Below are 27,195 nucleotides of genomic sequence, written 5' to 3' on the forward strand. Positions count from 1 at the left end.
GATGGTCAGAGAAAAGTTTGGTTCAACACTAAACTACGTAATTCCAGTGGACAGCCAAATAGCTGATATTATACTCATTAATGACTGAAAACAGAACACAACCCAAAACCTCATAAGGAATAAATCAGATTTTGGTGAGAGAAAAGGTAAAATACTTGGTGAGAATAGACTGAGAAGGTTGGTCAACATGGAAAATTTCTAGTTTTCATATTCAGTGTCTTTTTGAGTGTGTGATTTAAGGGTATGTCTACATTCTTAGCAGAGTATTGCTTAAACTTTCAGTACCAAAATAGCTTGCTTATATGTGCAGCAGATCTGCAGATATTCTCAAAAAAGTATCTTAATAAATGAGCTTCTTGGATGTACTTTCTTCAAATAAGAAGAATATTAATGTAATATTAACCATCTAGAAATGGTCTGAGGAAAAACAGAAATACAGGGTCTCAATTCTTTCCCCTGGATCAACACAATCTCGACGAAGAGAAAATTATCAGGACATAGTTTTAAAACATTCAATTTTCTCTTCATGCTCAGAAGAACATATAATTAGCATGTCTGGGTTTGGAAAGATGAAATTTAACTCATCCTGTGTTATTAACATTTTCAGATATGACACAAAGTTTTCTAACTATTTTAACAAACACATATTGACCTCCACCAGGGTGCCAGACACTGTGGACAGACAGATGAATGAGACAAGGATTTCTGCGCTGCAAACTTAAAGACAAGATGATAGACTGATGCTCCATAAGGCATTCAGATTTTTCCAAAGGGCAAGGGCATTTACTAAACTTTCCCTGTGATTTGAGCAATTATAGCTTTTCTGGGACTTAAGATCTTCATATGTGAAAACACAGAGATGTAGTGTGTGGTTCACGCCACATCTAAAACTCCAACGTTAAGATTACAAAGAATTGTCAACACAATTAGACCGAAAGAGATGAGTAAAGTGCAAAAAGAGAAAGAGAGAGAGAAAGAGAGAGAAACAGGCAGTGAGAATGAGCCAAAATAGAGAATGGATTTCATTGAATCAGAGTCTCAGGTGAAAAATATCAAAGTAAAATTTTCTTAGGCTGGAACTTTAACAAGAAGAGTATTAAGAAAGAGTTTGCAGTTTCAAAAGAATAATTTACTTGACATATGTGGTGGTGTACTACTGAGGAAGCATTTGAAACCATGTTGTTATGGCCAGAAAGCCATGCAAAAAAGCTAATTTTTTTTAATAATAAGAGAGAAGACGTAGACAGACTGAGGAAGGCAGATATTGACCAGAATCCTACAAACCTAAAGACAGACAAGTGATTATAAAAATTGCATATAGTTTATTAATTTGAAATTATTCATCTACTACATGCAACTGAATACCTAGAGCATTATGTTAAATCAATAATAAATGTAGAGTGAATATTTAAATGTGAAGAGAAGGAACTGTCAGGGTCTAAGGATGACATCATCCTTTAAATCTCTTTGATGAACATAAAATAAGAGTGAAGAAGAGTATGGCAACTGTCTTCTCCTAAGGACACGCAGTATTTTCAGCATGGTTACTTCAACACTCTTTCATCATCTGCAATTGTTTTTCACTTCACAATGCTTACATTGTAATTGGAAGCAGAACTTATAAAGAGATGGGAGGTAAACAACAGCAAGATTTTCAATATTAGCTGAAGGCAGTGAAACATTTTTAAAAAGATAACCACCCAATCCCCTTTGGTTTTTCATATTTAAATGTTTTGATTTCTCTATTTTTTTTTTTCCCTTTGAGAGAATACTTGTTGACTTCTGATGGGCAGGGGGTGGCTACAGTAAGGCCTCTTTCTTCCTCTGGCTTGCAGGGGATTGTGGCCTTGTGGCCTGAGTGGGGCAATCATCCCCCTTCCATTTGCAGGGGCCAGAAAATCAGTGCTGGAGGTGGTGGGTGGGCAATGGGATTACTGCCTGTCAGATCTTCAAACAGTGTGTGTGTGTGTTTGTGTGTATACATATATATACCACAGTCCTGCTCTGGTCAATAAAGGATCCTTTGTAGATACAAAAATACATAGATAAATAAATATTCATCATTAAAAACTGGTGCTTAACTATTTTGTACATTGTCATGAAAACATTTCTTTAAGATTTTAAGAGGAGGCAATATTTCCACAAGTATTAGGGCATGTATTCTCCTGGAATTGAACATTGGAATTTATAATGTATAAGGTAAGATCCCAAACTAGAGTCTCTGTTTCTGTAAGTTCTGTAAATCATAATGACTTGTTAATTTTTTAAAATCTACCTTCTAGAATATTTTAAATTACAGCTATAGAATGTGGTACATGTGAGAACACTGTTTTTTAGCAGCATCTTCTTGTATCCAACAGAGTGAAGAAGCACCCCAGCCCCAGATTAGACCTAAACTACTTCAAAGGGTATGAGAACAGCAACACCACTGCAATTCCTACTTTACTTGGAGGGGGGAAAAATGAATGTTATTCTAAGACATCAAGGTGTACTATCCATACCTTTTATGAAATGAGTGAAATATTTTGCATTAATCTCCCATGCAAACACACAAATATATTTCCCCCCAGTAACACTGATTGAATTCACAATGATTATGTTAGACTGTAGAAATCTGTTAACTCATATATTCAACCAAAGTGTAGGTAGTTTTCAGAAAGGATGCATTAAGCAGTCTTAGCACACTTGAAGTAGATAATTGGAAAAAATATCCTGTGCAAAATTTAGGATAAAACCTCCTTTTTAACCACCAGAAATATTCCCATTGCTTATGTTTTAATCATGTAGAAAAATTCCTTACTTACTACCTACATGTAATAGATGTATTTTCCTTAAATAGATGTCAATTATACCTTGATATATATTTGAGGTAAGCCTTAACTCATGAAGTTGGTTTCCTTTAAATACTCTATTTAAAACTGTATGACGTCAGATGGAAAGAAAATGAAGAGAGCCATATCCCACCTCACATATAAATGTTTAACTTTCATCAATGCCTACAGGGCCATGCATGAGCCAACAATATAAGATTTTGTGTTTTTCTAACTTGGTGAGGGGTTAAATGTGGATTATCAATTAGATTCCTACCTAAATAATTTCTATGTGCCTTTTAACCTTTGTAAGATTAGTAAATAACTGCTCTTTGACTTTAGTATATTTTAAAGCATACTTAAAATATCTTTACATTTTTGGTTTAAGACATAATACACAAAGTCTCTTCCATAAATGAAATTTTAGGGCAAACTTTTAGTGAACAATTGGAAATTTCTTTAGTGAAATGTTACACGGACTAGTAAATCAGCTTCTGTGAATTTGGATCTGGAAAATTTTTAACTCACAGTGGTAAGGCCCAAGCGTATTATTTTTCTTTGCTTACATTCCTTTCCCAAATGACTGAGCAAGCTTATTATAGGACCAAATTATTCAGTGTCGAAATCATAAAGGGGAATTCAGGATAAAACTAAATATGTTTGATGCTTCTTGTGTGACAAGTACATAGGTAAAGCATGGAATAGGCATTTCTACATGTTTAGTCTCATAATTCTCACAGGAATTCTGTTTATTATTTTTCAGATAATGAAATTAAGGTTTAAGTTAGAGCATGTATGTATCTTTTCCAGGGTCACGTACCAAATACACAAGGGAGTGTGATTATTAACATATTATTCTTCTTTAAAACTACTGCTTATATTTTTATTCCACACTGCCTTTTATTATGGATTAATTATCAGGAGCCATAACCTCGATTGGAAAATTGTTCATGCCCTCTCAATTTAAATCTGGCATTGCTTTGAGAGGAATCAGGAGGGTTTACTTGGCATAACCTGTTTTTATGGTATCTGCTTGCAGTAATTAATGTCTTTTTAAAAACACTTTATTTACATGAATTATTAGATTTACAGCTACTCACATCCATGAATTCTTATCATGCTCATTATACCTTGGGAATCAAATAAAGATGATGATACACTTAAGAAAAAACATGTTATCAAGAGTTAGGGTCAGGCCCAGCGTGGTGGCTCACACCTGTCATCCTAGCACTCTGAGAGGCCGAGGTAGGCGGATTGCTCCAGGTCAGGAGTTCGAAATCAGCCTGAACAAGAGTGAGACCCCGTCTCTACTAAAAATAGAAATAAATTAATTGACCAACTAAAAATATATATACAAAAAATTAGCCAGGCATGGTGGCACATGCCTGTAGTTCCAGGTACTCGGGAGGCTGAGGCAGAAGGATCGCTTGAGCCCAGGAGATTGAGGTTGCTATGAGCTAGGCTGATGCCATGGCACGCACTCTAGCCTGGGCAACAAAGTGAGACTCTGTCTCAAAAATAAAATAAAATAAAATAAGAGTAAGGATCAGAATTTATACAGTTCTAAATTCCAGCACTTTACTCATGATAACATACTTCTTAATAGTATAGGACATAATTATTATATATTTATAACATAAAAAACACTTTACCTACTATTATCATTTTACCAGTTTTAAAATCTATTTGCAAAGAGGTTAACCTAGAATCACAGTCCCATAAAAAATGATAAGAGAATTTCTCATTTTCATGAACTTCAAAAATGGCACAATTTTGACTGAAGTCTTTTTCCATGTGGCTCATTTTTAATCATCTTGGGCTGGTAGAAGCATGAGTTAGCTCATAGGTCTTTGAAAATAAATCAACAATAATTAACCCTACCTTTAATTCTAGTAACCCATCTCATACATCAACAGAAGTACTGTGTGTATGTGAAAATATAAACATGGCATGTTTGACATTTTGGAGCATCCTTAGAGAGACATTGATTTGTAATTCAGATCACATAGCATCTTTGATTTCTCCCACTTGCCCATGCCCTTTCTCCACCCCTTCCCCCAAAATAAAACACAAAAGCTTTATCTGCAATGGATGGAGAGCAACCCAGGAATCTGTGCAGAGACTATTCATCACATTTCTGTCTTAATTGAATGACACCAGAATGAGATCGATAAAATGTAACAAGAGACAGCTTTGCATTTCCACACTCACTTATTCCCCCTCTCCATAACCCTCAGCCACCACCGTGACCAGAAAGCCCAAGTATAGAACATGAACCCTGCTGCCAGACAAGCTGTTAAGATATGAATAAACTTGTCAGAGAAACAACAAAACCTATAAACATTAGAAGAGAAGTGGGCAGACAGAAGGTTATTAAAGGAGTATTGAATAGCCTTCTTTATAAAAGCAATTTCATAGATGTATTCTCACTCCTAAACAAGCTCCTCAAATGCAATGTTTCAGTTATATAATCTCAACAACTCCCCCTATGCCCCCAAGATTTCTTGAGACTGCATCAATTGCTGGCTCAAACACAGATGTGGTGACAACTCAGCTCAAAGCTGCAAGTCCTACAATAAATGCAGGGCAGCTGTGATGTGTGTATGTTCAAGGTTCCTGAGATCTCCAATGCATTATTGATAACCTCATCACTCTGCTAAAAGCAAAGGCTGACGTTGTTATAATCTCAATCTTCTCCTGAAGAGCTCTGGCTTTGCCTGGGTATTGATCACAGGAAGGAGTAAACCAAAGAGCAAAACTGTGATGTAAAAATCGAGAAGGTTAAGAATTGCCTATACTCACTATGAATGTGTTAACCAAAATCACATGGACTGCTTTGGTGTTTTTAAACCTTTGACAGTTTATAATGTACTCATATTATTTGGCTATATGTTGCAATAATGAATTTAATATTCCACATCTTGAGTTTGTTAGAAGTTATCCCTGGCATAAAAGTCTGTATTATAAATAAAAATAAAAATAATTATTCACTGCAGTTTTTAAAAAGCAGATTTTTTTCTTCATTCTAGTAAATTTTCTCTATATCATTTTGAAATATACTTGATTGCTCTGTCTTCATATAGCTTCTTTACATAGCCATGTAACCCTTTATGGAAGAGTATGTTCCTGCAGAAATATTCTATATAATTTTACTCTTTTATTATTTTAAATAATAAGGCATGACTATAGCATGTATTAGTGCTTAAGTTCTTTTTAAATTTTAGACATTATTGTAATTATTTTTTAAATGATGCACTGAATGATATGACAAAATAGAAATGTCACATCTCATCATAAGTGTAAAGAGAAAGTTAGAAGGAATATCCAAAGCATGATTTAGAATTTGAAAATTTTATATGTTCATACTTGGAAATAAAATCTTAAGTAGTTTATCCCTGCTAGTAAAAATAACAGAACAGCCTCTAATGACGCCTCCACTGGTAGAAACATCTGAGAATGTTGATGAATGCCAACAGGTTTGATGGGGGAAAAAAATAAGAGAACTTTTTTTTTTTTTAGCTGGTAGATGGCTAGGTAATTTGCAAAATAATCATCAGTCACAGGTTACGCCTAGATTCTAGAGCAAGTTAGCTTGTGATTCAATCATTATTTATAAATGAAAACAATGATCATATGGCACAAAGGGCAAAGCATACACAATTTGGTTTCACCTGTAGACATTAGTCACCTGAAGCGAAACTTGATGGCTGCTTGCCCAGGTAAACAACACAGCATGCAGTATTGAACCTGTTTCATCCACCTTTTACTTGCTGAGGCCTGTATTTGATGTTGTGTAAATTTGTCCCAAGTTAAATATGGTGATATTGCCCACTACAGGATTAGGACCCCAGAAAATGTGGATATAATAAGAGGAGTAATATGAGTCTTTATACATGTACACCTCTATTGTAAGACATAAATAATTGTGAATACATTCTAAAATAAGTAAAAACTAAAGCACCTCAAAGCTTATCACATTGTTTTATTATGCTTTATGCTTTTTAATGTAGTCATCGCTCACTTTCCCAAGTGCTACAGGAGCTTAACCCCTGGGAAAAGACAACTTTCTTGGAATGTGGAACTCATTTGAGCAACCTAAACTAAAATAAGTTTGGAATAAATATGTTCTACCACCGATCATTTTTTATTTTGTTTAAAATTGCTGTTTGCTTTAGTTGGTAGGTAGTCTACTTAGCAGTAAGAGAGTGAAGCTATTTCTGCTATGTATGAACACATCACTGAATAAAATACATGAAAATATAAAAAATAGCACCAGTATATGAGTGCCATCAATACATGAGTAGATTAATAAAATGTGGTATATGTATACCATGGAGTACTATTCAGCTACAAGAAACAATGGTGATATAGCACCTCTTGTATTATCCTGGATAGATCTGGAACCCATTCTACTAAGTGAAGTATCCCAAGAATGGAAAAATAAGCACCACATGTACTCACCAGCAAATTGGTTTTAACTGATCAACACCTAAGTACACATATATGAATAACATTCATCGAGCATTGGGCAGATGGGAGGGAGGAGGATGGAATGGGTATAAACATACATAATGAGTGTGATGTGCACTGTCTGGGGGATGGATACGCTTGAAGCTCTGACTCGGAGGGGGGCAAGGGCAATATACACAACCTAAATATTTGTACCCCCATGATATGCTGAAATTACAAAAAGGGCATACAGAAAAAATAGCACATGAGTTTTGTAGCACTAGAGTGGCTGTAGTCTTCCAAATTTGTGTCAGCCTCCCATTGGGAAAGCTGATTAACCCCAAGTATGCCATGTAGGTCAGAGCCCAGGAGCTGGACGTAACTGCTCCATGTTGTAATTTCCCATGAAAAACATACTTGATGCTGTGGGGTGGTTGTTGTTGTTGATTTTATTGCATGTGGGTTGTTCTTAATTTTTAAAATGAGACTATGGCTAATTAGAGGTACTGGCACAGTGTGAACTGATGAAGAAACTGATTACAATTATAAAGGACGTCTGGGGCCAAGGCAGTCTAACATACTGACTGCTACTCGTGCTAGCCCCAGCAGTGTCTATGTGGTTGTCAAGTATAATTATGTGAGAAGCAGACTGAATTTATTATTTTTTTCCTATAGGATTTAGATGCCCATGGATATGGCTCATACCATTACCGGAGTCCTACTTTATTTCTTGAATTTTCCTTGGACAGTTAGAACGTTCAAAAAAGGAAAACTCCATCCTATTGTATTCTCCACAGTCTATGATATGGCAGGATGAATAAGAGGAAAAATTATCTTTTCTAAGTAGCTTTTATAATACTTTATTAGTCTTAAACTTGAAGTCAGTTTCATACTTGTTTATTTTTCACATTTTATATATTTGAAACTGATAAAAAACTAAGAAAACATTGGATATACACTAATAAGGTGAAAAAGGAACAAACTGAATTTTACTTTGGGGAATTTATTTTCTGGAATACACACAAAAAAGAAAAATAATCTTCACTTAATCCTATGGTGTGAACTATTGAAATACAGCATCTAAACATCATCTGTGTTTGAGTTTTGTCCCCTCAAAAGTATTCTTCATTTAGGAGAAGTGCACTTATTACAACATGTTACAAAAGAGCCTGAATGGGTATTCAAATAACGGCTGTAATCAAAAGATTCTTTTTATTTTTTTTTCAAGGAAACAACCATAGATTTTTATACTTATTTTCGCTTTGCTATGGGCATTCTAAAATGACAGAAAGATTCTCATTTGTGTCTCCCACCCTGGACGCTATTGAATTGTTCTGGTTTTTTACAGTGTACAACAATTCTGCAATAATAAAACATTTCAACTTTATACAAAAGGTGAAGTTTTTCATTTGAAGTTTTCCTTTAACAGGAAAAAAAATAGAGAAAATGGGCTGACAGTTTTAGAAAATTCAAATAATTCCTCTTGCTATGATACATATTTTGTGAGTTTTCTCTAATTTCAGATTTAGCGTGTATGTGTCCTGCTAATGATGAATGCTTTCAATTTCAAAGTTCAGTTTCTTCTCTCTCTGCTCAAACCAATCTTCACCTTTTAATAGGCAATTATTTTTCTAATCGCTTCATAAAAACTTTTTTTCAGGATGACTATGAGACACTCAGCTCTGGGTTATACAATATGGATGCATTTAAAACAAATAGAGTGGGTTATAAACTATAAAATGGCACTTGATTGATAAAAGTATCTAAGAATAAGGAAATGAAGCAAGAAGAGTATACTTCAAAGTATTATAAAACTTTTATACTTATAAATTTATAAAAATCATAGGAGAATCAGCTGAGAATTGTTTTAAGGAACAAATAAGTAAAGCAGTTTTGGTCTGATTGTTTTAATAGGACTTGTAATGTGGTAATAATTTCTTCCATTGGCATTAAAACTCACTTCAAAAAATAGTATACTCTCACATCTTCTCTCTTTACAACCTATTTCCTACATGGAACACACCCTTCTGTGTTGGAAAAGATACATATGAACAAGCTTTTATAATCTCAACTCTTTGTGTATGTTTTCATTATAAATGTAGCCCTTTAAAAAACATTTTTATGTGGCAAAACAAAACATGAAAAAACAAACAGAAAACAGGAATAAATAATATACTATATTTTTTGAGAATCAATTTAGCTATCAGGTATGAAAAGAAAGACAATCCCATTAAGCTCTGTAATACCCCACAAAAGCATTTTTAGCAATGCTAATTTCAAAGTTGCCTATGCAAATAGAATAATGAAAAGTGCATGTGGCTATGCAGTTGAAATTTGTAATTGTGAAATTTTTAAAATGATTCCAATAGGATTCAATTCAAGTCAGGAAAACCAGTTGAAATTTCATGGAAACAACTAAATCTATAATAAAAGCTTCCTTCAATTTTCAAATTAATTTATGATAAGCTGTTTAAAACACTTGTTTAATTATTAATAGAAATAATTTATCCCATATATCTCTTAAAAAGTTTCATTTGATATTATCTACCTCTCAATTAACACAGAAAGTAAAATATACAACATGGCTGAGCCAATACTGCAAAGATCCTAATTAGTATCATGCTATAGAAAAACAATGAAGTGATTTTGTCACCAATTACTGACAATTAGCCTAAGTACAACAGTTAATTTCATGGAAATAAAACCACTATAAAATGAAAGGAACAAAACCTATCATAATTAATGGCATTTGCCTGCATTCCTCTACTAATTATTTAATTAATGAACCATAAAAGTTTGAAGCAATTTGAACAGCTAAACACATATACAAAATTCAAGTCTGTGTATCTGGATTGTCTGATTTTTAAGCATCTGTGGAAATATGTAATTTAGTAACAGAATTATGTATATCAAGTTTTTATCCCCTGAATTTAAAGATATCATACTTTCAGACTATGCATTTGCTAAATAATACAATCGAGTATATTAAGTTACAGAGAAATATCTTGTGAGAGCTTATCATTATCCTGTTATAATGCTTCTAGATATAGCTGACTGCCAATAATTGTAAAAATGTTATAATGTTAAAAATTCCTAGTTTCCCTTGTTATTTTATCTCAGTTTTTCTCTCCACTTGCTTCTTCTATGATTTTTCTAGTGTAACACGGTGATCTGTGTTCATGAGCAAGGGGATGTCCATGCTTGTGACCCCATGTCAGTTTCATCTCATGCATTAACTTACTCTGCCACAAGTTTCAGAGCTGCAGTGTCACGATGTATCACGAAGTCAAATCAAGCTTTAAAATGTTGGTCTAGCTTCTCTTAAAGCTAGAAAGGACTCATTTTACAAGGTACCTACCAATTAACAAAGTGAAAACAATTCAAGCCCAGTGACTTCTAAAGCTAAACTTCAGAAAATGCACCCTTGCAAATATTTTTCCAGTTTCAACAAGTTCAGAAAACAAAATTTCAAAACCTAACAAAACCTCTGTATAGACTGTTGCTTCATGAGCAGCCACATGGATTTTAAAACTTTAGGTACACAAATAAACATTTTAGAGGTTTTTGGCCACGCAGAGATAAGATCCTCTCCGGGGAGACGACTAGAAACTGCTGGGCTCCTTTGTGCAGACTCCTGGAATGTGCTTGCTTTTCATTTCTTTCTTTGTGTCTGGCACACTGGCCTCACAGGCAGTGTCTTAAGCCATGCAGGGTCAGGGCAAACAGAGAACTGCATTCATGGACAGATCAAGTTTATGTGAGAATCTGCTCCTCCACTGCCCTCAATCTCCATATGAATTGTTAATAAAATCTCAGCCTGAAAGCTCATCACCCCAACAGTGGGGAAGTCATGCAGAGAATCCTCTCTCGTTCAGAAAAACAAGATTTCTTTATCTTTTTTATCCTTCGCCAGTATTCGTGGGAATTCTGCCATGTAACCTCCTCCTGAACCAACCCACACACCCCCAACACCCCACTCCTCTCTGAGACTTTCTGGATTGCACCTGATCATCAGGGAAAAGCGGGGAGCCAAAGGACAAAAGAAACATTCTGACATCCACAGCAAATCTACCAGAATATCAACTTTACCTCGGCAATACTTTGCTGCTGTAAAAACCTTCAGGCAAAAGGAAATATCAATGCTTAATTTTTTCCAGTTTGTGTCAAGCAGCTGGAAAGACTTTCTCATAGCTTTATGACACCACATGAACTAGAGAGCCACAGATAGAATAAAAGGTCACGTATAAAGCGAAGAACAGAGTCCTACCCTAATTAACTTGATATCTCCATGCAAATACTGGACAGGAACAAGACCCGATGTGTGTTGCAGGCAATCGTCTTCTAACCTTGCTACAGCCTAGCTGGGCCTCTTGTCTCCTCCGCTTTTGCTCCTTGCAAACTGTTTTAATATCGAACGCTTTTCAGAGGGATGGGCTGATGAACGAAAACATGAATTTCCTGCTTGCCCTTTAAGGTGGGTTAAAGGGGGTGCTAGCAATCAATTACAGAACAAAAGAACAACAACAAAAAAAATGACTTAAGCACCTACTAGTGAATGTGTAACATTCTTTGCAGTCTATTTTTTAAAACTAAGTGCTTCATCTGTATCCACCCTTATCATAAATAGTATACAATATCTATTTCATTTAAAAAAAAATGAAAGTTTACCCAGTAGCTCCTGAAGGAAATGCACTGTTTTCTACTGAAAAAGTCTCTAAATGCACTTAACTTCCATTTCAACTTGATAATGATTTAAGAAGCATTAAAAAGTTTGAAATTTTGTCTGCTGTTCTGCTTCCGATTTTCAGATTGCTTTAACACACTCTGGTCTATTTTCAGAATAAAAAGTTACATTTTTAACTCTAATTAACATTCTGGCTCTACTGATTCTTTGTTTCTCCATTTTATTTTGGTAAATAAGACAATATTAACTTTTAAACTATGCACATAAATGATTCCAAGGTATCTTTCATTAAACTTTTTTCCCTGCAGCTGTATATGTCAAAGAAAGTTGAACACTGTTCAGAAATAATATTTCAAAAGTACACATAAATAAATCTGATTTGACTAAATGTAATCCAGATCTCTATCACCATATATCTAGAAATGCTATTAGGTAATATCTGAGAAGATAGAAATACACAAACTCTCACCCACATACATAGTTTCTTTTTATAAAAAAGAGAGCAAAATAAAAGGGACACAAAATGACTTCTTAACCACCCACATGATATAGTCATCTAAATTTATTATTTTGCTCAATTTATCTAAAACAAAAAGTTGCTTTTATAAAGAGCACATGCATTTGCTCTAAATCCATAGGTATCATTTTTTGTATATGATTCATATAAATTGGTAGCTCAAAAAATTTTCTTCCATAAAATGTATCACAGAGGTTTGACTGATTTTTCAAACAAAGGAAATTTAATTTTAAACATCTCAGTGCCTCATCAAATTCTAATTAAGTATCAAGATTTAGAAATTTATTAAATATACATTGGAACTATAATTATAATATAATATAAATTTCAATGTTAATCTTTAGCATTGTTATAAATTATCATTATAATTAATGTGCATTATATTGTTTTTGAAAGCATAGAAATTCCAGTGCTTTTTCAAATACACCTAAACTAAATTAATTTTTAAATATATAAAAGCCAGTAAATCAATGGATGCCAGAGATGTACTGGAAAACTTGTACAAATATGTGAAAAAAGTTATTCTAGAAACTAGAAAATTATCTGAAATATATATTGTTTTTGGTGGAAAATTAATCAATAAGCTAATTTTATAGTCATTAGTCTGATATTTAAATAGAGCTATGTGAAACAAAATAATTTTTACTTTAACCCTGTGTGTAGGCTGGGCGAGGTGAATCAAATTTATAATCCCAGAACTTTGGGAGGCCAAGGTGGGATGATCACTTGAGGCCAGGAGTTCAAGACTAACCTGAGCAATATAGTGAGACCCCCGTCTCTACAAAAAATAGAAAAAATTAGCCAAGTGTAGTAGTGTGTACCTGTAGTCCTAACTCCTTGGGAGGCTGAGATGGGAAGATTGCTTAAGCCCAAGAATTTGAGGCAGCAGTGAGCTGTGATCACACCACTGCACTCCAGCCTGGGCCACAGAGCAAGACCCTGTCTAACAAAACAAAACATACAAAGACTGTGTGTTACCTAATTATATTCCTTCAAAACTCAATGTCATAGTATACTTTCATCAGTTGTCAAAGGAAGAGTATTAGTGTAGCATCTGTATGACCAAAACTCAATTTCTATTGAGACAGGTATTTTCTGAAAAGCAAAAATTAATGGTTTGGCCAATTCCCTTTCAAAATTTGCTTTTCAAAATCTTAGTGTAGTTCTAGAGTCAAGCTCCCCATTCTCTTTCTATAGAGTATATACTGTCCCCTTGATTTCCACAGGTCCTGTAATCTACAAAAGTGAAGGAGGAAGCAAAGTTTAATGTGACTATTACTGTAGGGCTTGAGAAGTTGTAACTGAGAGTACTTCCTCCTCTGACTGAAACCCTGGGAGCCACAAGAGAGAATCTGTCCTCAAGAAATAGCTTGGCGGTGATAAAGAAATGAAGCCATTGGGAACCCTCATGTGGACATATGTATTTATATTCAGAATATAGATATCAACGTGGTTCCATAATGAAGTTTAACAGGGCTTTTAGAGAGCCTTTGATAAACCTAGAGACAAATAAAGTTCATATTATGATGGACTACATGTTTGTATCCCTTCTGAAATTTGTATATTAAAGACCTTGACCCCCAGTGTGACTTTAGGGAGTGATGGGAAGCAATTAAGAATAAATGAGGTCATAAGGGTGGGACTCTAATCCAATAATATTAGTGTCCTTATAAGAAGAGACATGAGAGAACATGCTCTTTTTATTTTTGTATGGAGGAAAGACCAGGTGAGGATATAATGAAAGGTAGCCGTCCACAAGCTAGGAAAAGAGGCTTCATCAGAAACTAAAGTCCTGAGTCATGATTTCTAGCCTCCATAACTGTGAGAAAATAAATTTCTGTGGCTAAAACCACACAAACTGTGGTATTTTGTTATAGCAGCTCAAGCAAACCAATATTACCACCTGTGAAAATCAGCAATAACAATAGCAAATTGGAGTATATCCAGAACTAAATTCTAAGGCTATTTCTGTTTTACTTGGTATGTTCTCCCTTCCTGTAGAGCCAGGTGAGGTGGACAAGAATTTCAGTATGTGCCTCTGTTTCTGTTATAAAATGTTAACCCTATCACTTACCTGCCAGGTGGCTGGTGGATCTGTCTTTAATCACAGTCACTGAGTATATACCAAAACTAGGGAGTATTATGGTTAAGTTCTCATATTGTCATTTTCCTTCAAAATATCCATTTGAGAAAAAATCTATAGTGTAATGATGAAAAGCATGGATTTTGGAGAAAAAGTCTAGATGCAGAATGAACTTCTGCTACCTACTTGCTCTGTGAACTTATGTATCCCTTCGCCTAGCTAAGCTTCAGTTTCCTGAGATGTAGAATGAGAATAACGTCACCAACATCAAAAGATTGTAAATTGTAGGTGCTGCTAGTAAATGGTACAATTTCTGATCATGACTATCATCATCATCATCATTATCATCACACTTTTCTGGGCTCCCTAAATTTCTATCTTTCTATTCGGTTAAGGCACCAGAAGTCTATACATTTGGATTCGTGTAATCATAATGCCTTCCCAGCATCACCTTCACAGGATGATTTTTTTTTTAGCGTAATACTTCAAAAGTTCATCAAAGATCAGTATGAGAAACAGTGGTATCCTGACCTGATGTTAAGATGTTTCTAAGGACACTGTTCATTATACAGTCCTTTAAAAAGGACTGGTATGGGCTGGGCGCGGTGGCTCACGCCTGTAATCCTAGCTCTCTGGGAGGCCGAGGCGGGTGGATTGCTCGAGGTCGGGAGTTCGAAACCAGCCTGAGCAAGAGCGAGACCCCGTCTCTACTATAATTAGAAAGAAACTAATTGGCCAACTAATATATATAGAAAAAATTAGCCAGGCATGGTGGCTCATGCCTGTAGTCCCAGCTACTTGGGAGGCTGAGACAGAAGGATCGCTTGAGCCCAGGAGATTGAGGTTGCTGTGAGCTAGGCTGACGCCACGGCACTCACTCTAGCCTAGGCAACAAAGCGAGACTCTGTCTCAAAAAAAAAAAAAAGGACTGGTATGTATGCTCCACTCACATCACAAGAGATATATATTTCCAATCTTAGATTTCACTCTGGATTCAGGTAGGTTGTGTGACTTATTTGACTGGCACGCTTCTACTTTTATTGTCTTCACTCAATTGTTTCCTTTTTATCTCTCTTTGTACTGCTTTTTCAGAAGGGCTGAGATTTGGGAGAGAGTCGTGTATTTAGGAAGATGGATTTAGAAAGTTAAAGGTAGTTAAAACCATGGGATCCTGGGACCAGATTGTGGGGTTCAAAGAAACCATGGCCACTTAACAGCTCCATGACCTTGGGCAAATTAATAATCCTTCTACTTAGTTTCCTCATCTGTAGAATAAGTGTACTTTCAAAGGCTTGGGGTGAGAATTAAGTGAGTTAATACACATTTGCCAGAAAAGTATTTGGGAAATGTTATCCACTTAATATATATTAACTGCTATTAATACTGTGCCCAATTGGCACCATGCATAGAAAAAACTGTATAGTATAATCAACAAAATAGTATAATCAAGTCAAACAATTTTGATTGATCATAATAAATAAAAAGAAATAGAAGAATATGAGGTTGCCCTCAAATCTGTTAAAATTTAAGTGGTGAAATAAATCTACTTTTTATAGAGCTTTTTAGAGAAAATTAAAGAAAACCTCTTCAGACAGAAGACTATGTAAATGAGTTATTTCTCATGCTCTGATGATCAACATGGTAGGGGAAAACAATATGCTTCTTTGCTTACAAATGGATGCTTAAAAAGGTTAAAGATGTTTTAATTAAAATTTGAACAATTATTTGAGCCATAATGACTATGCAATTATCAAAATACTCATAATATTTGTCAAAAATATACTACACCTATGGGTTCTCTATGTAATATTGTGAAACCATGTAAGTATTCCATGAAGACAAATAACAGAGTATATTCTATTTCTAGCCCTATTTCTATCTTTCCAATTACTATACATATATTTGAAGGTTATAGTAAAGATTTTATAAATGTTGTCTACTCTTGCTATTAATTTAAATATTGTCTTCTACCCTCATTTAAGAAAATGTTATATGTGAAATATAAAATGTCAAACAAAACATATAAAATATTATCCTATTTTATAGTCAGCAAAAGGATGACTATAAGTGAGGTGATTTATTTCAAATGAAACTCTAGGAGCTAATTTGATTATAAGATGATATAAATATGGTAAGTGAAAACAAGGTATGATTTTTCCAAATCAAAGTTTAAGAAATAGATCAAAATCACTAAAACTGTGCCTACTCAATATGAGTACACTTCCAAAATTGTTTAACATTATATAACATATATCCTTGCTATAGTTCTATAAGAAATTGTCTCTAAATTGTAACATTAATGTTGCTAATGTGATTTTATTCAACAATGATTTTTCAGAAATAAACATATCTATCAATAAAGCAAAGTATCCTAGAAGTAACATCAAAAGTTACATTGAAACCTTAAAATCGGTACCCCCATAATATGCCGAAATAAAAAAAAAAAAGAAAAAAAAAGTTATATGCTGTATAAAACCCAACGGCAGTTGAGATAGATAAAATACAAAGGTTTACCAAAAACTTCGAAAGTTTTCACAAGATTTTTCTTCTTGGTTTAAAAAACAAACAACAACAACAACAGAAAAACAAAAAAACCTCTCGGCTGAGCATAGTAGCTCACATTTGTAATCCCAGCGCTTTGGAAGAGTGAAATGGGAGGATTGTTTGGGTCTAGGAGTTCAAGAACAGCCTGGGCAACATAGCAAGACCCTGTCTGTACAAATTTTTTTTAAAAAAAATTTTAAAAAGCTCTCAAATTATTTTAGAAATCTTTTGAATGTGGCGATTCCCAATGCATATTTACCAAGGATGTACCTTTCTATGTTTGAATATATATAGTTGAAGTAGAATTCAATCATTTACATGTTCCTTATTCAGGTTTACTCAACTCTAGAGATATTTGCTCACTAAGGAGTCCCAAGTCTTAAGAATAAATGAGAACAATGTACACTATTCTGGTGATAGGTACACTGAAAGCCCTGACTTCAGTATTATACAATTCATTAATGTAACAGCAACAACAGAAAACCTTATACCTCCTAAATCTAGTGAAATAAAAAAAAAAAACTGAAAAAAAGAATAAATGTGAATCCGGTCAAAACAGGCTCAAGTACAGAATCCAGGTAGTTCTATTTGATTTTGTTTAGCAAAACATAATCTCCCACTCTTAATTCTTACAACTGCAATTTAACAGAAGCTCTAAATGCAGAGACTACTGAAGCCCAAATTAAAGCAGAATTTTTAGATTTTAGCATGGGAGAAAAAAGTGTGGTTTATTAAAAAAAATGAAAAAAGTTTCATTATCTCACTGAAATACAAAACTTGATAAAATGTGAGTTATATGTGTATTATGTTATTTTGTATAACAGTTTATAGTATAACTCAAGAGCATACATAGCTGGAACACAACAATATAAAATAACCAGTTGAAGTAGAATTTGAGAAATAAAATAATACACCCATTTCACAGAAGGTATAGTTTGAAGGATGCTTAATTTAACAAGAATAACTTGGAAACATAATTAACTATCATCATTATCAAATAGTCAGAGCTAACATTGAGCACTTATATTATTCTGGAAGATCTTGGTTAAGTTGATTCAATTATATTCATTAATATTTTATTGTATTATGAATATTCATATTCATAAATATCCACAATCCTTATTCAATTATTTAATTGTCGCTTATTACATGAATAGTATGTGCTAGATAATTTGCCTGCAGCCAAAGGTAAATAAGACACAATAAGATCTTTGCCTTTATGAGGAAACTACTATTTTCTCCAAATTTAAAAAGATGTGAAAACTGATGCCTACCGTGGTTAAATGACAGCAAGTAAGAGGTAGATACAGGCTACTAATCCATTGTTTCTGACCCCAAAGCTCATATTTTATTTAATAAATAGCCAAAGCAAAGTGGTAAACATTATCAATGCAATCTCCTTTGCTTTCCTATACCAAGATCTTGGACATTTATTCAGTCTCTATTTGTATTTTCTTCTGTCTCTTTCTCTCCCCACTACCTCCACCTGTGCTTGTGTGTGTGTGTGTGTTTATGTGTGTGTGTGTGTGTGTATTTCCATGTAATCTTTGAAAGGTTCAAGAATTTGGCAAGAATGAAAAACTATTTGAAAAAAATCTCTTCACTTTACTGAAAGCATAATCGTTCCTAAGAATCTTTACTTTTATAGATAATTTTTAAGGCAAAGTTCTAAAGAGATGATGAGTCTTAAGAAAAAGTAGGATTCTTATAAAATGAAGGGATCTAAATAAATCACCATTCACTTTTGCTTTGCATTTTTTAGTAGCTTTGCATTTTTTAGTAAATATTTTTGGATTATAGACACCTTTGAGGAAAAAAATAACTCTAGACCCTTCTCAGAAAAAAAGATGTACTTATGGACATGCATAGAATATTGCATACAATGTTACAGAGACTTTCTGGAGCCAAATAGTGGGCTCAAGATAAGAAATTATATTGTAAAAATTATTTTGCTATGTAATAGCATTCTGTATGAAAGTCTATTGGGACATCAGTACCATGGGCTGGGGGCAGCTGGGGGAAATAAAAGCCAACATATAGGAAAACTACTAGGAGTTAGTTAGAGGTCTAAGGTGGGTCGTCGATCATTCATGTAGAGTGTCCAGATGGAGTGCAAGGAGATTGGGTTGAATGCAGAGGAACTGGAATCAAAAACTGGCACAAGGGTTACACAAGACAGGGCAGGCATCATGAAATCCCAGAATCCAATCAAGGAGGTTCAAATGATAAGAACTTTTAGAATCAGCTTCTATTCAGAAATGAGAGGCTAAAAGAACTAGTTCTATCTTCCCCTGGATAGAGCATAAGAATTGTAGTACACTGGCCAAATTGACTTGTGTTCAGTGTTAAGCTATAGTACCTATCAGGAAATTCAGGGTGACTATATTAACATGGCAGAGGTTAAGGGGAGAAATAGCTGAAAATGTACTCTCCAGAGAAACAATTGTGTATAGAGTCTAGAACTTGTCATATTATCCTACAGAGCTAAACATGGTGATTGCAGTGTATCTCAAGAACCCAAGTGGTTAACCCAACCCAACATTTATCTTACTTAAGACCTTTGAAATGTAATTTAAATCTCTGATAATCATAGTTTACTTAATAGTATAGCTATATGTTAAGTGTACAAATCTGGAGCCTACTTGCCTGGGTTCATATTTCAGCACAAACAAAGCTATTATACATGACTTTGGGGACTTTACCTTCTGGACTCTATTTACAAACCCACAGCATAGAAATGAAAACAGTACTCAACGTACAAGGAATTTGAAAAGCTAAATGAGAATATATGCAAAATATTTAGAGCAATAACTGACAGAAAGTATGTGTTCATCCAATATCTATATGTAGATTTCATTTATATATGACATTTGCCCAGTGGATAACTTTCATTCTATTAAGTCTTTGAAATGACTAATTATGCATAAACTCTGAATTTTCAGATATTTTCATCTGGTAAGTAATGTGTTAGGCTCTTGTAGTTTTCAGTGATCTGGAATTTTCAGTTCATGACTCTCAGATGACAGAAGAGCTGTGCTCATAAAAATATTTCACATTGATGTCAACTTAAATGTTCTATCTGTCATTTGGATGATTCCACATCATGAACAGACTATTTGACCTATGAAACTTCAAAATTTTAAAACAGGTTTTAATGGCAAATACACAAGACACTAGCCAATCTCATTATCAGAGAGTCACAACTCATACTCTGGCATCAATTAGATGGTAGCTTATTTTAAGAGAGTGGCATATTTTCATAAACATATTTTTTTAATTTTATAAAATGGAACACAGGCATCAACATAAGAAAAAATTAATTTTTGAAGAGATCCCACAACCACCAATGAGCAAGAAAATATCAAAATTATTCTTTCTATGGAAATATGGAAGTTACAATAAGCTCTAAAGAGAATGAAGTTTATTTTTTTCTTTTGATAACACTATCCTCTGTCATCATCATATTTTCCCTATCTTCATTTCCTAACATGTATATTTTAAAGCATAAGATGGTTAGACAATTGAGTGGCTATATATAATGTGTTCTGTATAACACTCACTATTAATAAGCACTAATTGAATTTTACAAAATAATTTTTATTCCCATTAGAATAATGATAATACACTTTCTCAAGAAAAAAAAAATTTGTTGTCATCTTGTCTCCAAGGAGGGCTATCACCTCAGGTGAGATGTAGGAAGAGATTTAAACTCGTCACATCATCAATATTTTAATTCATATATAGTATAGCATTTCATGGAGGAATTAAAGACCTAATTTCATTGTTTTTTTAAAATCCTCTTTTAAGAGGATTTTAATCCAAAACTGAAATCTTACTTTGTGCCTATGGTCTGACCTGAAAAATTAACATTTATATGTTGCCTAATTTTTTCCAATTCTATTCATTGTGTTCTATAGCACTTTTGTCTGTAAATGATTTCTCATTTGGAATGCCAATTATTTAAGTTTTTTCTTCTTTCAAATGTATATGTTGGCTGTTGTTTCTTTTCTTTTCTTTGTTCTATTTATTTAGTTATTTATTTATTGAGACAGAGTGTCTGTCACCCAGGATGAAGTATAGTGGCAAAATCATAGCTCACTGTAGCCTCAAACCCCTGGGCTCAGGAGATTCTCCTGCCTCAGCCTCCTGAGTAGCTAGAACTGTGGACAGAAGCCACCATGACCGGCTAATTTTTCTTAATTTTTCGTAGAGATAGAGTCTCACTTATTACCCAGGCTGGCCTCAAACTTCTGACCATCCTACTACTTTCGCCTTCCAAAGTGCTGAGATTATAAGGCATCAGCCACCATGCTCGACCTGGTAGTTTGTTTTGTATGTATGATTTCTTGAAAAAGTAATTTTTTACATGATATTGAGCCAAAAGCCACAACATCTATTTAGGTTGATGCAAAAGTAATTGCAGTTTCAGACTGTGAATTTTAAATCATTATAACTAGGCTCAAAAACATCTTTATTAATCAAAATAGGAACCATTACAGTCAACACATTTTTGCCAAAGAGCAATAAGATTGTTTATTCTTGTAGCATAAAAATCGGTGTGTCAGGATTCCACGAACTCTTGGAAAGCATTTTTGGCATCCTGATGGTTGTGGAAGCGTTTTCCCTGCAAAAGTTGTAGAGATGCTTGAAGAAGTGCTAGTCAGTTGGCAAAAAGTCAGGTGAACATGGTGGATGAGTCAAAACTTCAGAGCAATTCGTTCAACTTTCAAAGTGTTGGTTGTTACTGCAAGATCATGGAAACAACCCAAGTGTCCATCAATTCATGAATGGATAATTAAAATTTGGTATATGCTCACAATGGAATATTACTCAATTCTAAGAAATGACAGTGAACTAGCACCGTTTATGCTATCCTGGATTAAGCTTAAGCCCGTTATCCAAAGTGAGGTGACACAAGATCAAGAAAATGGGCTCCACACCTACTCGCCATCAAATTGGTACTGACTGATTAAAACTATGGTGCTCAAATGGTGATAGTGCTCACCAGGGTTTGGGGGAGGGAGAGATACACATCTTAGGGGTGTGGCGAGCATTGTGGGGGGGAGGGAATACCTCTAACCCTTCGTAGGGAAAGGCAAAAATATACAATGTAACCCAATGGTCAAAAAAAGAAAAAAAAAAGTGTTGGTTGTGAGACATCCGGCTGGGCAATGTCTTGGAGAAGAATTGGGCCCTTTCTGTTGACCAATGCTGGCTGCAGGTGTTGTGGTTTGCAGTGCATCTCATCGATTTGCTGAGCATACTTCTCAGATGTAATGGTTTCGCTGGGATTCAGAAAACTTTAGTGGATCAGATCTGCAGCAGACACCACCAAACAGTGACCATGATCTTTTTTTGCTGCAACTTAGGCTTTGGGAAGTGCTTTGGAGTTTCTTCTCTATCCAGCTGCTGAGCTGGTTGTTACCGGTTGTCTTATAAAATCCTCTTTTTGTCATATGTCACAATCCAATTGAGAAATGTCTTCTTGTTGTGTACAAGAAGAGAATATAACACTTCAAAACAATGACTTCTTTGATTTTCGGTTAGCTCATGAAGCATCCAATTTTTCACCTTTTTAATTTGCTTCAAATGCCAAACAACCATAGAATGGTACATGTTGAGATCTTCAGCAACTTCTTGTGTAGTTGTAAGAGGATCAGCTTCAATGATTGTTCTCAATTGGTCCTTGTCAACTTCCAAAGGCCAGCCATTGCACCCTTCTTCTTCAAGGCTCTCGTCTCCTCTGCAAAACTTCTTGCACCACCACTGCACTGTACGTTCGTTAGCAGTTCCTGGGCCAAATGTGTTGTTGGTGTTGTGAGTTGTCTCTAATGCTTTGTGACTAATTTTGAACTAAAAAAAAAAAAATCACTCAAATTTGCTTTTTGTGTAACATCATTTCCACAGTCTAAAATAAATATAAAGTAAACAGCAAGTAATAAACATTAGCAAAAAACATAAAGTGAGAAATGTGCATTAAAATGATGTAAAACATAACCATGTTTATTTAAGAATGTATTACAATATAAAACAACAAATTTCAACAATGCTAACACCATAATTACTTTTGCACCAACCTAATACAAAAGTATAGGATACATTATAATGGCTCAGTTAAATATTTCAGGCGAGACTGATAATTATAAATATATGAAATGCTCTAATTTTCTTGTAGTAAAATTAACACTAAACTCTTTTCTAACTTAGCTCTACTGGTAGCAGATTTATTTACTTGTCATAACATGATGGGTTAAATTTATGTAAGAGGTTGGCATTTTGCAATGAAAATACAAAGTTTGCACCATTTTTAAAAAAACAGAAAGAAAAACAGGCAAATAAATATTATGAAGGCTCCATGAGTCTTACAAATTCACACACATACATACACACACACACACACACACAACCCTGTGGTAAATGTAATAAAATGGGTGGCTAGTAATAATATAATGTTATACTATAAGAAGATTATAATTTGAAAATTCCCAAATATAAGAAAATAAAGCATAGAACATAAAATACATAATAAGTGAGATGTGCACCGTCTGGGGGATGGTCATGCTTGAAGCTCTGACTCAAGGGGGGCGGAGGGGGTGCATGGGCAATATAGATAACATAATATGCTGAAATAAAATAAATAAATAAAATTTTAAAAAAGCTCAAAACATTTTAATAAATGAAATAGTAGCACTGAACTTTCAAAAAGTCTAATCCAAAGGCACCATTTAGTCGTTTCACATGTAGGTTTATTTCTCATTGACTGTCTGGGTATGTATGTGTCCCACTGGCGTATGTGTCACATGAACATGGATTGGTGGGGGAAGGGAAATATAAATAAAAACTTTTTTTAATTTTAAGATTGATCTTTAGGAGCCTAAAGCAAGTATGCAATGTGCTTTTTCATGAAAGTACACTTTCATTGGAACAATTACAGATCTAATTTGTTAAAGACACATTTTGTTCCTTTCGGGTGGGGCAAAGGCAGTACATATAAACCTAAACATTTGTGCCCCTGCAAAATGCTGAAATAAAAAAAAATTAAAAAAAAATAAAGACATATTTTATTTGCATTTGGGAAATAATAAGAAAAAAATGTATATCCTCCACTTTTACTTATTACTTAAGGTGTTCTACTCTCCTATAGTTCATACTCAGATGATCTCCAAAGACCCATTTACTCAATAAAGGCAAAAATCATGCCTGTTTTTCTCACAAGTGCATGCTCAGCACATAGCAGGGCTTTTAAAATGACATTCAATAAATATTTTATTAACGTAGTCAAAAGTAAAACATTGAATGAATAAAAGGTCTTACTTTTAATAATTTCATAAAAATTTTTCTTATATGATAAAGTAATAATATGGAGACATGTATAAAGCATCACTAAAAATAGATATTTCTCACATAACTCAGATTTCTGCAAATTTGTAACATAGTGGAAAATGAAGGCTTTCGGACTTTGGTGCCTCATAGATTTGAGTTCAAATTCCTGAGCTGGAATTGAGAAATCATCATATCCTTAAATATCAATATGTCTTGGTTTAAATATCCTCATCTACAAAAAGGAGATTCAATCAATCCCTTTCAAAGAGCTGCTGACAGGATTCAAATATATCATACAGGGTTTATGAAAGCCACTCGAACAGTAGATACCTTCTTCACTATGTTATTATCTTACATATCCATGTTGATATTTTAAAGGAATGTTTGCCATTTCAGATATTCAACAAAAATAACTGACAAAAATGGTACAAAATTTGATTTTCAAACAGAATTATTTATTTATTTATTTATTTTTATTATTTTTTTTAGATATCTCAAATTTTAGAGTTTTTTTATAACTCTACAAATAAAGTATCATTTTCATAGTTAATATTATTCAGAGTGGCCCACATGTATTTCTATTTCTTTGCTTTTGTTTCATCCTTATATTTTAGACTTTTTATCTGAAGCTACATCTGTGCCAGTGACATCCTTTAGCATTTCCTCTAGTATAGGACTGTTGGTAGTGAACTCACATAGTTTTTGTTCATATGAAAATGTCTTTCCTTTTTGCCCTTAGTCTTGAAAATAGTTTCACAAGGTATACAATTCCAGATTGATAGTTATTCTCCTATTGAGAACTTAGCCTGTAATCATTGCTTATAGGTAATCTCTCTTTTGACTTCACACTGCAGAAGAGAAACTGAAGGCTAGAGCTGAAGAAATTATTCAGAAATGCTTCATAATTTCATCATGCAGCAATGAAAGGCAGAAATATGGAACATATGAAAGAGATGATAAGAGACATTAAGTGAGAAAGTCTAACATATGCCGAATAGAAATTTCAAAAGGAAAGAAGAGAGTGTCGAGGCAATATTTGAAAAGATAATGGCTGAGAATTCTTCAGAAGTGATGAAAAACACCCATCCTCAAATTCAAGATGTCTGCTAAATCCCACATAGCATCAATTAAAAAAAAAAAATTATACCCAGACATACCATGGTAAAACTGTAGAACAACAATAACAAAGAGGACAAACAGAATTTTTAAAAACTAAAATAGATTTTAAAACATTATGTGGTCCAAACATATGTATGTATATAAGCAGTGTTTAAGCTAGCTATACAAATAAATCCCTTTGAAGATATGCAAATAGACATATTCCATGTCTGCCTTTTCCTTGTTCAAAAATGATTTCCTGTATTTTAAATCCCTTATTGGTTACATACTGACATAGATCACAAGTCAGCAGTCATTCTACTCAAAGAAGTAATAGTAATAATTTGAAGACAACAATGCATTTGTCATTTTTTTCCTACTGTTGGAAAAGTCCAAATTGGATTCATCCTCTACTAAGTGGAAATGTTATGCTTTTCCTTGATATTGCGAATTTAATAACTGAAATAGTTCAATGTCTCCTCAGGTTTTCAATCATTTGGTTTCTCTTGGTAAGACTCAAATTAGTAAGGCTTTTGCTTTTGTAATTTCATTTATTTTGGCACGATGACATTACCTCTGTTACAATCCAAAAGTTCAGTTAGTGTCATATAAATTGTTTTTACAGAGAACATTGAGTGCATAATGCCAACATTCACATCAATAGTTACATATTTGATTTTAAAATAAAGAAATTACCTTTTTAGCTTGGATGCCTTTGGGTGATAACTGTAACATAACCCTTTCATTTAGTTCCTTTTATTTTAGTACACATAGTGAGTAGCACCTGATGGCTATATTTTTGAGACTTTTTCCCTTTGAATTACAATTTTCTCCATTAGATTGTATAAATCCTTCTAATCCATGTAGATCAATGAAATTATAACTCCAAGTCTGCATAAAAGTCTTCAATATCATTTGCTTCCTCTATGCCTTCATTCAGTATATAGTTTGAAGGTCTCCTATCTGGCAGAAGTGCTCTGACTAGTTAGGGGCTTTTCCTGACACCAAAGGGTGGGAAACTAATGAGTATACCATAACCAAAGGCAGCATTAAGTATTTTGTAAAACCACACATTCCCTATGAAACATTAAAGTTGTCTCCAAAATCACATTTGTGCAAAAAACCAAATACCACCAGTATTATTTCTTGTTTGTATTCTGTCATCTCTAAAACACACAGTTAGGTCAGGAAGGCCCGGCGCGGTAGCTCACGCCTGTAATCCTAGCACCCTGGGAGGCTGAGGTGGGTAGATTGGTTAAGGTCAGGAGTTTGAAACCAGCCTGAGCAAGAGCGAGACCCTGTCTCTACTATAAATAGAAAGAAATTAATTGGCCAAGTAATATATAGAGAAAAAATTAGGCGGGCATGGTGGTGCAAGCCTGTAGTCCCAGCTACTCGGGAGGCTGAGGCAGGAGGATTGCTTGAACCCAAGAGTTTGAGGTTGCTGTGAGCTAGGCTGATGCCATGGCACTCACTCTAGCCTGGGCAACAAAGTGAGACTCTGTCTCAAAAAATAAATAAATAAATAAATAAATAAATAAATAAATAAATACAATAAAACACACAGTTAGGTCAGGAAGTCTCATGTAGTCTTGTAACTATGGAGGACAATAAGATAGAAGGAATCTAGGACTTTGAATGTCTTTATGGAGCTGAGCCACCTACCTGCTCTGAACAACCTACCTTC

At 34.2% G+C, this 27,195-nt stretch overlaps 1 long non-coding RNA gene and 1 other non-coding gene across 2 annotated transcripts in view; one reads left to right on the forward strand and one right to left on the reverse strand.

The window, feature by feature from the left end:
- LOC105883106 (uncharacterized) overlaps nt 1–27,195 on the reverse strand; it is a 620,369-nt gene that overhangs the window by 359,587 nt on the left and 233,587 nt on the right. The gene's annotated exons all lie outside the window — the stretch shown is intronic.
- Nucleotides 6,222–6,297, forward strand: LOC142875431 (small nucleolar RNA SNORD74). The gene has a single exon (XR_012922784.1). It is a non-coding gene; the product is annotated as a small nucleolar RNA SNORD74 (small nucleolar RNA).

Source organism: Microcebus murinus, chromosome 1 (genome assembly GCF_040939455.1).
Source record: "Microcebus murinus isolate Inina chromosome 1, M.murinus_Inina_mat1.0, whole genome shotgun sequence".
NCBI classification, from domain to species: Eukaryota; Metazoa; Chordata; class Mammalia; order Primates; family Cheirogaleidae; genus Microcebus; species Microcebus murinus.